The sequence below is a fragment of the Ambystoma mexicanum genome, chromosome 2q (genome assembly GCF_040938575.1).
Source record: "Ambystoma mexicanum isolate Mex_15411 chromosome 2q, UKY_AmexF1_1, whole genome shotgun sequence".
Lineage (NCBI taxonomy): Eukaryota > Metazoa > Chordata > Amphibia > Caudata > Ambystomatidae > Ambystoma > Ambystoma mexicanum.
Window position 1 is genome coordinate 820,780,057 of NC_090924.1, and position 13,206 is coordinate 820,793,262.

Here is a 13,206-nt window from a genome sequence, read left to right on the forward strand (position 1 = left end):
AAGCTGTGCAGAAAGATCCAGACTTCAAATCCATCAATCTCCAGAATCCAGAGAGAGAGAGAGCTGACCCAGATCACTGTGAAGTCCAGTCTAAAACCTGACCAGATCCGTGGCGAGGCCCATTCTAATTCAAGAATATAGTGTGAGTACCTAGCAGAACTGTGCAGAACCAATCTCTTAGTTAAAATAATATAATTCAAGCTATTTTAATCTAAGTAGAACTGTCTCCTAACTGTCACCTGTCATTTGTAAAGCTGTCACCTGTCATTTTCTAGTTGCAAGCTGCACTTGTCTTTTTGAACTTTAAAATTTCAAATCTGAAAAACGACCTTTATTTAATCGCTCATATCTCTGTAACCGTTTGTGCTAGAGACTTGCAGTAACTTTCCTCAGAAAGCTTAGAATCGTGGCTTTTCAACGAACCTAGAACCGCATTCCTCCCCCGATACTTTTGCCGAAATCGCGAAAAACGCACTCGCGAATTTACCGCGATTTGCAAATTTCTCAACGTGTGAAAACAGCAGTTTTCTTGCTTTCAGTTGCCAAAAATTCGTTTAACCTGCTAGTTACACCCTAGATCCTTGCTAAAGTGAGCCTGGACTAATATTAACTTGATACCACTCACCCTGAACCTCTAGAGGGAATTAAAAGCATTTTAGCATATTTTTCACTTCATTGCCAGCACATATAAAAGCATTTTGGGCCTGGGTTTCAAACTTCTGTAGTCCAAGCTTGCTGGGGTGCACTGAATTACATTTGATTGCATTTCTGAGAACTGTTTGCTTTCCTTCCATTTCCTTGCATTGCATAAAGGGGGAAGGGGATTGCCAGAGAAAAGTGATTACGTTGTTTCGTTGAAATCATATTGAGTATTTTCTGTACTGCATTTCATTCCACATTGCATCCATTTGAAACCATAAAAGTATTGTTGCTATCTTATCCATCCTATCATTGATTATAAAGAAGTGTGCTAGTGCCAGACTATCCATTATTGATTACTGATCAGATTCAGTGTGATATTCAATTATTAATTTATTATAAAGTGTGATATATATATATATATATATTGTTTAAATTATCAAATAAACCTTTAAACTTGCAAAACAGAAATACTTCTTGGCTCAGTGGGGTCAGGGGGATTCCAAGGGAGGGGTGTTATATAGGGGTAGTCATCCAGAACGCATGAACTGGACATAAAGATATATCAATAAGGGTTTCCATTCAGTATCCCAGACTAGGCATTGACTTAGCTGTAGTGTTGAATTGAATCCTCTTACACATTCCTACTAAGTGCTTTACCAAACTGTCATCTGGTCGTCACCCTTGCTGGCTGCCTCTGACAAACATCCTTACACCATTATTAAGTCCCGACCAACTCCTAAGGGTAAGCCCTATTGTAGACTTATTACATATTCATATACAAGTCTGGGGTTCTGTGTTTATGACCTAACTTCGTGTTTGCCTTACAGTGGTCATAGGGGGCATCTTCCGGCATTCCTGGTTCCGGCTGATGAAAATCCACCACCTGTGGCCTCAAGGACCGCTCGGGCAGTCATTTCTTTGTTTGCTCGAGTGGTACTTGGGGACGGAGGTTTCATCGGCTACACGACCATCAAGTCTTGACAGACTGTGAAGCCATTTTTTTTGGTCGTCCAGATGATGGAACCCGCTGCCGGGGACCCTGTGGCTGCTCTAATGCAAGCTGTTGCATCCCTTAGAACGAAGTGGCGGCTGCCACAACCGCGATACATCATCGCTTAGATAATATCCAAAGTACCCACAACCCTTTACCGGCAGATGCTGAGTTTGGCGATCAGGCAACACCAACACCGGGTCCCTCTGTACCTCCTACACCACCTACTCCCGTGGTGTTACCTACTCAGTTTCCATTGGCACCTCCTGAGAAGTTCCAGGGAGATCCTAGAAAATATTGCACTTTTATTAATCAGTGTAAACTTCACTTTCTTTGCCGACCACTGGTGTTCCATGATTCCACCACAAAAGCTGCCTTTTTGCTATCCCATTTGACCGGGGTTGCAGCTACCTGGGCTAATCCTTTTCTTGAGAACAACCACCCAGCCCTTTACGATTTTGATCTCCTGGTGAGCGAGTTGGCCAAAGTATTCAATACCAGGTACAAAGCCCAGTCCCGGGATCTAGAGCTCCTAGAACTATCCCAAGGCAGACAAACCTTAATAGAATACATCACACGCTTCAACCAATTGTCAGCTGAGACTTCATGGCCTGAAAACAAGAAAGCTGTGGTATTTTACAAAGGTCTGTGTAACGCTATGAAGGACGCTCTTTCTGTCATCCCTTCCCTTCCTGATGCATATCCCGAACTAGTAGACCTAACTCTTCAGGTAGACGCTCGGAAGACCGAACGTCGGGCGGAATCTGGTTTTTCAGGTAAACCCTTGCCCTCTCCGCCGGATGGTGCAAGTGAACCCATGCAAATAGGTGGTCTACGAAGTCCCATCACTCAGACCGAAAGGGAGCGTCGGAGAACAGACAACGCATGCTTCTACTGTGGACTCAGTGGTCATTTCGTCAAAGAGTGCCCAAGACGCCCGAAGAACAAGTCGGGTTTTCAGAAAGCTTGTCCTTGAGTATGGGGGACAAGACAAGCTTGATTCACAACCCCAGGGTTCCTACCTTCGGCCCAGTAAGACCAGTGGTCGTTGAGGCAGTACTTCATCCTGATAGGGAGTGTTCACACACAGTACATATAGTTATTGATTCAGGGGCTACTGGTTGCTTTATTGATATACCTCTGGCCAAAGCATTGAACCTTCCACTAGTGACCAAGACACATCCCGAACCAGTCCAAACTGTGGACGGGTCCTCTCTCATTTCTGGTCCGATTAAACAACAGACCGCCCAGAAGGACGTGATTATTCAGGGTAACCATAAAGAACAATTGTCCTTTGATCTGATATCCACACCACAGTTCGGGATAATCCTAGGCCTTCCCTGGTTAAAAAAGCATAACCCACTCATCGACTGGGGTACGGAGCAGGTTTCTTTTGAATCAGACATTTGCCAACACTTTTGTTTACTGGAAGAAGATTTCAACAACCCTGCGAGGGCACTTGGGGGCTTACACTTAGCCCCTGTAGGGGAGAACGACCCACCCGAAACAACCCACACGGTGGGAGCCACTTTGTCAGGAGTACCCCCAGAATACCATGATTTCCATTCGGTTTTTGATAAAACATTGCCGAGATACTGCACCCTCACAGACCGTATGATTGTTCTATTGACCTAATTGATGGGGCATCGCTTCCCAAAGGACGCATATATTCACTATCACCATCTGAAGAAACGTCCCTTAAAGAATACATCCGCCATGCCCTACATTTAGGTCATATCAGGCCTTCTTCATCACCCGTGGCCAGCCCCATTTTTTTTTCCCGAAAAAAGAAGGCGATCTCCGCCCCTGTGTAGATTGCAGACACCTGAATGTGATCACCATAAAGAACCGTTACCCTATCCCACTCATCTCTACCCTGTTAGACAAGTTGACCAATGCTTCCATCTATACCAAACTAGATCTCCGGGGGGCATACAATTTAGTCCGCATGCGACCTGGTGATGAGTGGAAGACTGCTTTCTGCTCTCGCCAAGGATTGTATGAATACATGGTGATGCCTTTTGGCCTCTGTAATGCCCCTGCCATTTTCCAACGATTGGTAAACTATATATTTAGTGATATTCTGGATGTTTATGTCGTGGCGTATCTGGACGACATACTGATATTCTCCCAAACATTGGCCGAACACGTCCTTCATGTCAGAGAGGTACTCACAAGGGGCGCTGCTGAGCAGCCAAGGAAGATGGCTGCCTAGTCTGGAAGCTCCGTCCTTGCCCACCAGCTTATTCGACACATCGGCGTTTTCCTGCAACTTTTCTCCAAACTACTGCCGCGTTTCTGCTGCTGGGACTCCCTTGCGGCTGTGGCCGAAAACTGGGAAGAAAACGCTGCCGCCGTCCGGGAGTTCGAGCGGCTCGGCCTGCTGCGGCTGCTCGGCCTGCGCGGCTAGCCGGCGGTTCCTGGGGCCCTGGTGCTACTGCCTTCCGGTGGTCGCCGGCGCTCCGCCTTCCGCGGGCGGCCTCCTCGATCCTGTGGCCTGATCCGGATTTGGGCCCGCGGGCGCTCTGACCTGCGCTCCGTGGGACTCCGGAGCGGGCGCGTCACCTCCTCGCCGGCGGGCCCCGGAGCTGTCTGTGCTGGCCGTCCGGGCCGCGGCTGACATCGCCGTCCTCGCCGGCCCTCGGGCCGTTGAACAGGCGGACCTTCCCGGCTCGCCTTCAGACCTCGCCGGGGGACCCTCCGCGCTCACTTCCTCCTCATCGGTGGGCCCCGGGAATGCCCAGATAAATCACCGCGACTGCGGTCCCCATTGAGCAGGCGGGCTCTCCCGGCTCGCCTCACGTATCTATCGCGGGGCCTGCCGCATCGGGAGGGAGGCTTGCGCCTGCGGACCGGTCATCACCACCACCAACCCTCGGAGGTCGCCATGGGGTGGAACGGCATGGAGATACGCGGATAAGCCACCCTGCGAACTGAAAGAGGTGGGTGCTCTTAAGCTTTATTGTGGTTGCCTATTGCTCGATATCAATGCCCGCAGATAGCCCGGCTCTACCCCCCCCGGATATCCTCGACTAGTAAGGACTGTTGGGCTAACCTCCTTGTCAGGGAGCGGGACACTTTGGCTCCTCTTTGACACTGCACTAGCTGCCTACTTCCGCTTGTTGGGGCGCCCGCACCATGTACATGCTTCACCCAAGACCCTAAAGTAAGGGGGAGAGCTGCCCGCGGGGGGGAACGCGGAGAGGAACGGCATCGCCGGAACACGCCAAGTCGGGTTTCACCGCCACATCTCACCAGGCCTCTTCCACCACCTATATCGGTGTGCTGGCCCTGACCCTGCCCCCGAAGAATGGCTAATAGATCGCGTAACACTAACAAAGCCGGGGCTATGGACAAATACGCCAGGGCGACACCCAAGGGAGACCAGGCATCATCCGCTACAACCCAAGAGGAGGGCGACCCTAGGCCGGACCCCCCGCAGCCGGACCTGGCCGCCATGATGGAATCCATGGCCAAAAACTTTGCAGCATTCCACGAAAAGCTTGATGACATTAATGCGAATGTAGCGTCATTAAGGGCTAAGCTCGACCAACACGGGGCTAGAATCACTGAAGTGGAACAGAGGACGGGCACCACTGAAGACAATGTCCAGGAACTGCAAAATACAGTATCGGAGCTTGTCCGAGACATGAAGCAGGTCAAATCTAAATGCGATGACCTCGAATCGAGGTCGCGGAGAAATAACATTCGCATAATTGGAGTCCCCGAAACTGCACTTAAAGGCCGTATGGAACTAGCGGTGGAAAAACTTATCAGAGATCTCCTGGATGATCCCGTACTCTCGCCATTTTTCACGATCGAAAGGGCTCACCGCTCCCTGGCACCCCGCCCGCGACCCGGGGACGTCCCCAGACCTATCATAGCAAAACTGCTCAGCTACAACGACAGGGATCATATACTCCGCCTGGCTAGAGAGAAGGGAGAATTAAGGATGGATTCACAAACAATCAGGATCTTCCCCGATTTCTCAGTAGGTGTCCAATCGGAAAGACGCAGATTCACTGGGGTGAAGAAAATGTTACGTGATAGGAAGATTGAATACGCTATGCTCTTCCCCGCACGCCTTAAATTCACTCACCGGAACAAGCTCTATTTCTTCACAGTCCCGGACGAGGCTGTGAAATTCATTGAGGCACAGATCCCACTGGCGGAGCCACCTGCGGTCCCGATGGACAACGATTAGAACTGACTGCTGCTCTTATCTTATGAATCTGTTTTTGTTGCCCATTAAGATATGTATCCTTGCTCTGTAACCTCATTTATGATAGCCGAGCCTATGATTATGCTACTTATTCAGAATTCGTATCAACACTGGTGGACAGGACGGCAGCGGTGGCCCCCACTGCAGCTGCAATTCCTGTAAGATCTAAATGTTTGTGTCTTCGCCCCGGTTGGGCTTTCTTTCAAACACTGCCAAGTTGGGGATGGCAGCTAATGGTTCACGCTAAGGGTGGGTATTCACACACTGCTAGTTGGGACAGGGCGGTGAGGGTGGGGGGAGGGAAAATTGGGATAGGCTACGCTCAAAATGGCATGGGGGCTGAGACGGGCTACACACTACGGCAGCGGTGCTGCATGGCAGCGCTCATAGCGCACATCAGAGGCAAGGCTTTCACTTGGGATGTTCCGTAAGCCACCTACATGGCGATTAAAATGATGTCATGGAACATACGTGGCCTAACAAACTTCGCAAAATGCCGTAGGATCGCGGCCTACGCACAGCGACACGGGGTCACGGTTCTCCTACTACAAGAGACACACGCCCTTAAACACCTGTCATCGAACATTGCACAAACTTGGGGTGTCAACAGATATTTCACCCAATACTCCACCCAAGCTAGAGGGGTCCTGACTCTCATTCATAAATCTATCCACTTTAACCTCCGCTCATCACACGTTGACCCTGAAGGCAGATATGTAATCCTGCACTGCACCTTGGCTCATGAAGAATGCCTACTGGCCAACGTGTACGCACCCAACATTGACACCCCCGAGTTCTTTGATGAAGTGACGGCCATACTTATGAAATACATAGACGTCCCCATAATATGGGGGGGGGACATGAACCTAACACTGGACAGTTTACTGGACAGGACGACGTCCAATCGCAGACCCACACCAAGAGCGACCAAGCGGCTTCTCTCGCATATGGACTCCCTCAATTTACATGATATATGGAGAACGCTCCACCCCCACGACAGAGACTATACTTTCTATTCCACTGTCCACGACAGCTCCTCGAGGATAGACCTGTTCTTACTCTCCGGCAGACTGGTAGGGAAAGTCTCAGATGTCAAGATGCTTGCACGCACGCTATCTGACCACTCCCCGGTACTCCTACAGATCCAACTCGGTGACGCAGTGCCCCTAAGACCCCACTGGCGCTTCAAATCCACCGCCCTATCAGACATCGTCTTCAGAGCTGAGATCCTAGCTGACATAACCACATTCTTCGAAAAGAATAATACAACCGATACGCCCGAGGGGATTCGATGGGAGGCGTTCAAAGCATACATCAGGGGGATGTGCATCTCCAGGGAAGCTGGGGTCCTGAAAGCTATAAGGCAGTCCTTAACCAACTCGGAAACCAAACTTAAAGCACTCGAACAGGACTATCTGACCACTCGGTCCCCAATGACCCTAGCTGCGATCAGATCAGAACTGGAAGAGTTTGAATCACACGCCATAAGGGAGGTACAATACTTTACACGCCCGATTGCGGCCCGCAGATATGGGGAGGGGGACAGACCAGGTAGAACCCTGGCCAGGCTAGTCCGTGCTGAGACTGGTGGAACCCGCATTGATAGCATCATTGATAGCAATGGAGTGCGACACTGGTCGGATCGGTCCATACTAGACACTTTTACTAACTTCTACGCCAATCTGTATGGCCCCCAACCAGAACACTCGGCCCAAGACCTAGACGACCTCCTGGAGAACATCCCTATGACCCTTATCTCCCAAGACACCCGTGAAATATTAGACGCCCCACTTACCCTAGAGGAGATAGTTCAGGTGATATCGAACCTTCCCAAAAACAAGGCGCCAGGCCCGGATGGGCTCACCTCCGAATTCTACCAGGAACATGTGGCCATACTGGCGCCTGTGCTACATGGGGTCTGGGCCGAATCACTCCGTCTGAATTGCCTCCCCCCCTCCCTCAGAGAAGCCTTAATAACTGTCCTCCCCAAACCCGGTAAACCCCCGGACGAGTGTGGATCTTATAGGCCTCTATCCCTTATTAATACCGACATGAAAATCTTTGCTAAAATAATCGCTGTCAGGTTTCTCCCTTTCATGTCCCACATGATTCACGAGGACCAATGCGGGTTCATCCCGGGCCGGTCCACGGCACTGAACATACGTCGCCTGTTTAACGTAATGTCCAGAATTGACCCAGGCGCGGAAGCTGTGGCGGTCACACTAGATGCCCAAAAGGCTTTTGATATGGTCTCGTGGCAATATCTGTGGGCTGTGCTGGAGAAAATGGGTGTAGGCCCTAAAATGACTTCTTACATAAAACTATTATACACAGATCCACGAGCTAGGGTCCTTGTAAACTCTGCTCCTTCCTCTCCCATCACGTTACACAGAGGTACTCGTCAGGGATGTCCCTTCTCTCCCCTCCTGTTTGCGCTCGCCATAGAACCCATGGCGGATCATGTAAGGGGGCGGCACGGCAATAAAGGCATACGATTACTGGATGCACCAGAGATCGTCTCTCTATATGCAGACGATGTGCTCCTGTATGTCAGAAATCCTTCCACAACCCTGGACCCGATCATCCGAGACATCACCAAGATAGGCACATTCTCGGGTTTCACTATCAACTATTCTAAGTCCGAAATCTTCCCCCTCACTGCGGCGACCCTACGACCATCCTGTGAGTACCCGCTGCGCTGGTCCCCGAATGGGGTGAGATATCTCGGGGTACAAATATCACTAGCCAGGGCCTCTCTAATGACAGACAACTACGAGGCAACAGCTCTCCTAGTCTGCTCTAAGTTCTCCAAATGGCGCAAACTACCTTTATCACTAGCGGGCAGACTATCACTAATAAAGATGGTGGTGGTCCCTAAACTCCTGTATGTCTTCACTAACGTCCCGATTTGGCCTGGGAACCAATACTTCAAGAAGCTCCATTCGGAGTGCGCACAATTCCTCTGGCATCCAGGCTCAGTCCGCAAGAAGTGGCAACACATGACACCGCCCTATGACAAAGGCGGGTTCACGGCCCCAGACCTTCGCCTATACTGGAATGCTGCACAGGCCCATCACGCCTCTCACTGGTACATGTTCCAAGACCCGCCCGTGCACGTAAAACTCGAAAAATTGGCGGGAGGAGGAACCAATATAATGTCCTTGTTATTAAACCGCGCATTCCAAACAGACGCTCAGGCGGACCCGGTGGCTGCTACACTTAGGGCCTGGAGGAACATCCTGGGCGCTGACCGGGAACAGCGCCCATACTACAAATGGCTTCCCCTATGGCAGTTCCCCGGGCTCCCCCCCACACACGACCCCAATCTCATACGCCACTGGGAGAACCTGGGATACCATGCCCTCACGGATCTCTTCCCCAACGGGGTTTTTATCACCCCCCAGACATGGCGCCCTGTTCACTCCAATTCTGCACTCGAAATGCTGCAGTATTATAGGCTTAGAGCTGCAGTACGAACAATGTGGCCTTCATACCCTGTTGAACCCCCAGACTCTCCGGAAATACAATACATAGCAAATTCCGGCAGCGCCAAAAGCATAATCTCGAATTTGTACAAAATACAACTGAATAACATTGCAGACAACTCTCTTAGACCACGCGAATCTTGGGCTAAGGAGCTTGGAGTTGAAATCACAGACGATCTCTGGAGCAAAATGTGTGCACACACACGTAGGGTCTCCCTGAGCGCCAGATTCCGATGTATACAATTTAAACTCCTCAACAGACTCTATTACACACCGTATAGAGTCGCATCTTTCACTGGCACCCCGACTCCCTTGTGTCCCAAATGCAAATCGTGCGAGGCAGACCACGTACACATGTTCTGGACTTGCCCTGCCCTTAACACATTCTGGACGGCCGTGACAGAGGCACTCTCCGAAATAGCTGGGTCCCAGTTAACTATGGAACCACTTGCCATACTGTTTGGTGTTTGGGAGGGTGAGAATGTAAAGAAAATGTCAAAATTTCTAAATGTAAGTATCATGGTGGCCAAAAGATGTATATTGCAATCCTGGAAGCGCCGCAATCCCCCCACTTTCACGATGTGGCTGCAAGCTCTTACATGGACACAAATGTGCGAGGAGGAGTACATTGGATCCCTACCTCCGACATCCCGGCCCAAAAATGTCTGGTCGGAATTTTGCAGCTACTTAAATGGCAGAGAGGTGGTGGAACTGACCTCATCTCCCCCCCAGGACAATCAGATAGGCCACGTGTGAAGTAACCTCTATCTTTGGTTTTGTTTTGTTTTGAATCTTTGCTTTCTCCTTGTGCGGCTTGTCGCCTTCCTACGATGTCAGATGCTGTTAATGCCATGTAATTCGTATTGTGCCTGTCTTGACCTTTATGCCAATAAATAAAAGGTTAAAAAAAAAAAAAAGAGAGGTACTCACAAGACTCAGGAAGAACTCGCTATACGCTAAACCTGAGAAATGTCTGTTTCATACAGCTGAAATTGAATTCCTGGGTTTCCATATTTCACCTGGGGGGCTAACAAATAACCGATCCAAAGTCCAGGCTATCACAAATTGGCCAGTACCTGTTACATTGAAACAATTACAATCCTTTCTAGGGTTCGCAAATTTTTACCCGAGGTTCATCGCGAATTTTTCCTCCATTGTGGCACCATTAACCACATTGACCAGTCCTGCAGTACCATTTATATGGACCGATGCACATCAAGCAGCCTTCGACTCCCTTAAAACCTTGTTTACCACGGCCCCAGTCCTGCAGCATCCTGACCAAGAGCTTCCGTATATTGTAGAAGCAGATGCTTCTTCCTTTGCCTTAGGGGCCGTCCTATCTCAGCCTTGTCCTACCACCGGAGCACTACACCCAGTGGCCTACCATTCCAGGAAATTCACACCGACCGAAACTCACTATACGGTCACTGAAAAGGAGCTCCTGGCCATCAGAGACGCCTTTTTGGTCTGGAGACACCATCTTCTGGGGGCAAAACATCAGACCATCGTCTACACAGACCATAAAAACTTACAGGACCTAGCGTCTCTGAAATGCGCCAACAGTAGACAAGTTTGTTGGCACCTCTTTTTTGCTGCATACGACTTCCTTGTCAAACACAGACCGGGTTTGTCACATGGTAAAGCGGATGCTCTGTCCCGTTCACCTGGGGGGATACCTCTCCCTTCATATCCCGAAACTCTCTTAGGTAAAGGCCATGTTGTTTGTACCTGTACTCCATCTCCGCCTATGATAACGGCTATACGCCAATGGGTTATACAACATCCCCAAGTATTGGATGATTGGGATACCGTTATGCAGGATGGGTTGCCTTTTGGTCAAGGAAAACTGTTCCTCCCCACCAGTGACTCTCGCAACCAGGCCTTAGAGTGGTCCCACAATGCTCCTATCAATGGCCACCCAGGTCAGCGACGTACTCTGGAGTTGTTGAAACGCTGGTGCTGGTGGCCATCGATGCGGCGAGACGTGGAGACATATGTTAAGACCTGCTCTATATGCGCACAATGCAAGACTCTGAAGGGTCGTCCACTGGGACTGCTACAACCATTGCCCATACCCCCGAAACCATGGCATACGGTGTCCATGGAACTGATAACTGATCTACCACGAATACAAGGCTACGACACGATTTGGGTGGTAGAAGACTCATACACAAAAATGGCCCGTTTTTTACCATGTAAAGGCATTCCTACTGCTCCCTCATTGGCTCGAATGTTCTTTGAATCTGTTTTCTGTCTGTTCGGTTTGCCGAGTGTCATTGTGTCAGACAGGGGGTCTCAGTTCACCTCAAGTTTTTGGTTGGCTCTTACCAAACTACTAGGTATAGTTGCCCGCTTCTCTTCAGCTTACCATCCAGAAAGCGACGGGCAAACTGAGAGAGTAAACCAGGTCTTGGAACAGTACTTAAGGTGCTTAACTTTGCAATTCCAGAATACCTGGCTTGAGTCTCTTCATTTTGCGGAATTTGCATATAACAACGCCCTGCACTCGTCCACTGGGTTTTCCCCATTTTTTTCGCTCTATGGCCAACATCCACGTACTTTACCCTTTTCTGATTCGAATCCTGCGAATGCCCCTGTATTGTGTACCAGTACCCCTGCGGCAAATGATTGTGTCAGAGATCTTGCATCCTTCCATGCTCAAACCCTTGTCCATCTCCAGGAGGCCCAGGTGTCTATGAGTACCACCGCTAACAAAAAAAGGAAAGAGCCCCGTCATATAAGCAAGGCGACCGGGTATGGTTGTCTACACGGCACCTCCATATACCGGGTTGTCGTAAACTGCTGCCCTGTTTTGTCGGCCCGTATAGGGTTTCCAAGGTCCTGAACCCGGTGGTCTATAGACTCGACGTCCCCGCTTCATGGAAATTACACCCCGTTTTTCACACATCTCTCCTCAAGCCTTGTCCTGATGATACACGCATTGCTCCCGCTCCTGGTCCTGTCCCTGTGATTTCCCAAGAGGAATATGAGGTTAGCGCTATTCTGGGATCCCGGGTTGTTAGAGGGAGGTTACAATACTTGGTGGACTGGTTGGGTTATGGTCCTGAGGAGAGGTCCTGGGTCCCATCTTCTGATGTACATGCCCCGTTGTTGGTGGCCAGGTTCCATCGGGAGAACCCTTCTAGCCCACGGGGTCGTGGGCCTTTGAGGGAGGGGGCTCTGTCACGCCCCCACCTTCATCCACGCGTTCCATGGACACATCTCATAATCCAGCCCCCACTATCACCACCAAAATACATGCCAGGACACACTCTCCCCTGCAGGCCTACCGGCAAGGAATGGGACGAGGTCAGCGACGCCGGTTCTTGCCATCTCAGCGTTGGTTTCCATTCCGGCGTTGGCAGTTGCCATGGAGATGCACCACGGGCATTCTACAACGTCTCCGTTGCCGGCACCTGAGAGCTCCTCCTTCACGTTCGATCACGTGACGGATGATGAGAGTCACGTGATCATTAGTCAGCGTTCAAAAGGGACGCGCTGACTGCCCTCCATCGCTTCACAGCTCATCCTGTTGGGCGCATTACGGATTATGGATTACAGACTACTACCACTGACCCCGGAGTGATCTTGGACTCTGATTTGGCTTCTTCCTTCACGGTACCTTTGTTTGGAACTATTTTCTCCTGGATTTGACCACATTTCCGTCCCTGGATTGCTATTTGGATTGCCCTTTTGTTATGAACTTTGTTCCTTGGATTACGCACTTTGGATTACGCACTTTTCAACTGATTGGGCCTCATTACGACCCAGGCGGTAAGTTACCGCCTGGGCCGTGACTTTACCACCATGGCGTAAACTATGTTTACGCCATGGTGGTTGGCGGACTTACCGCCCCATTCCGAGGT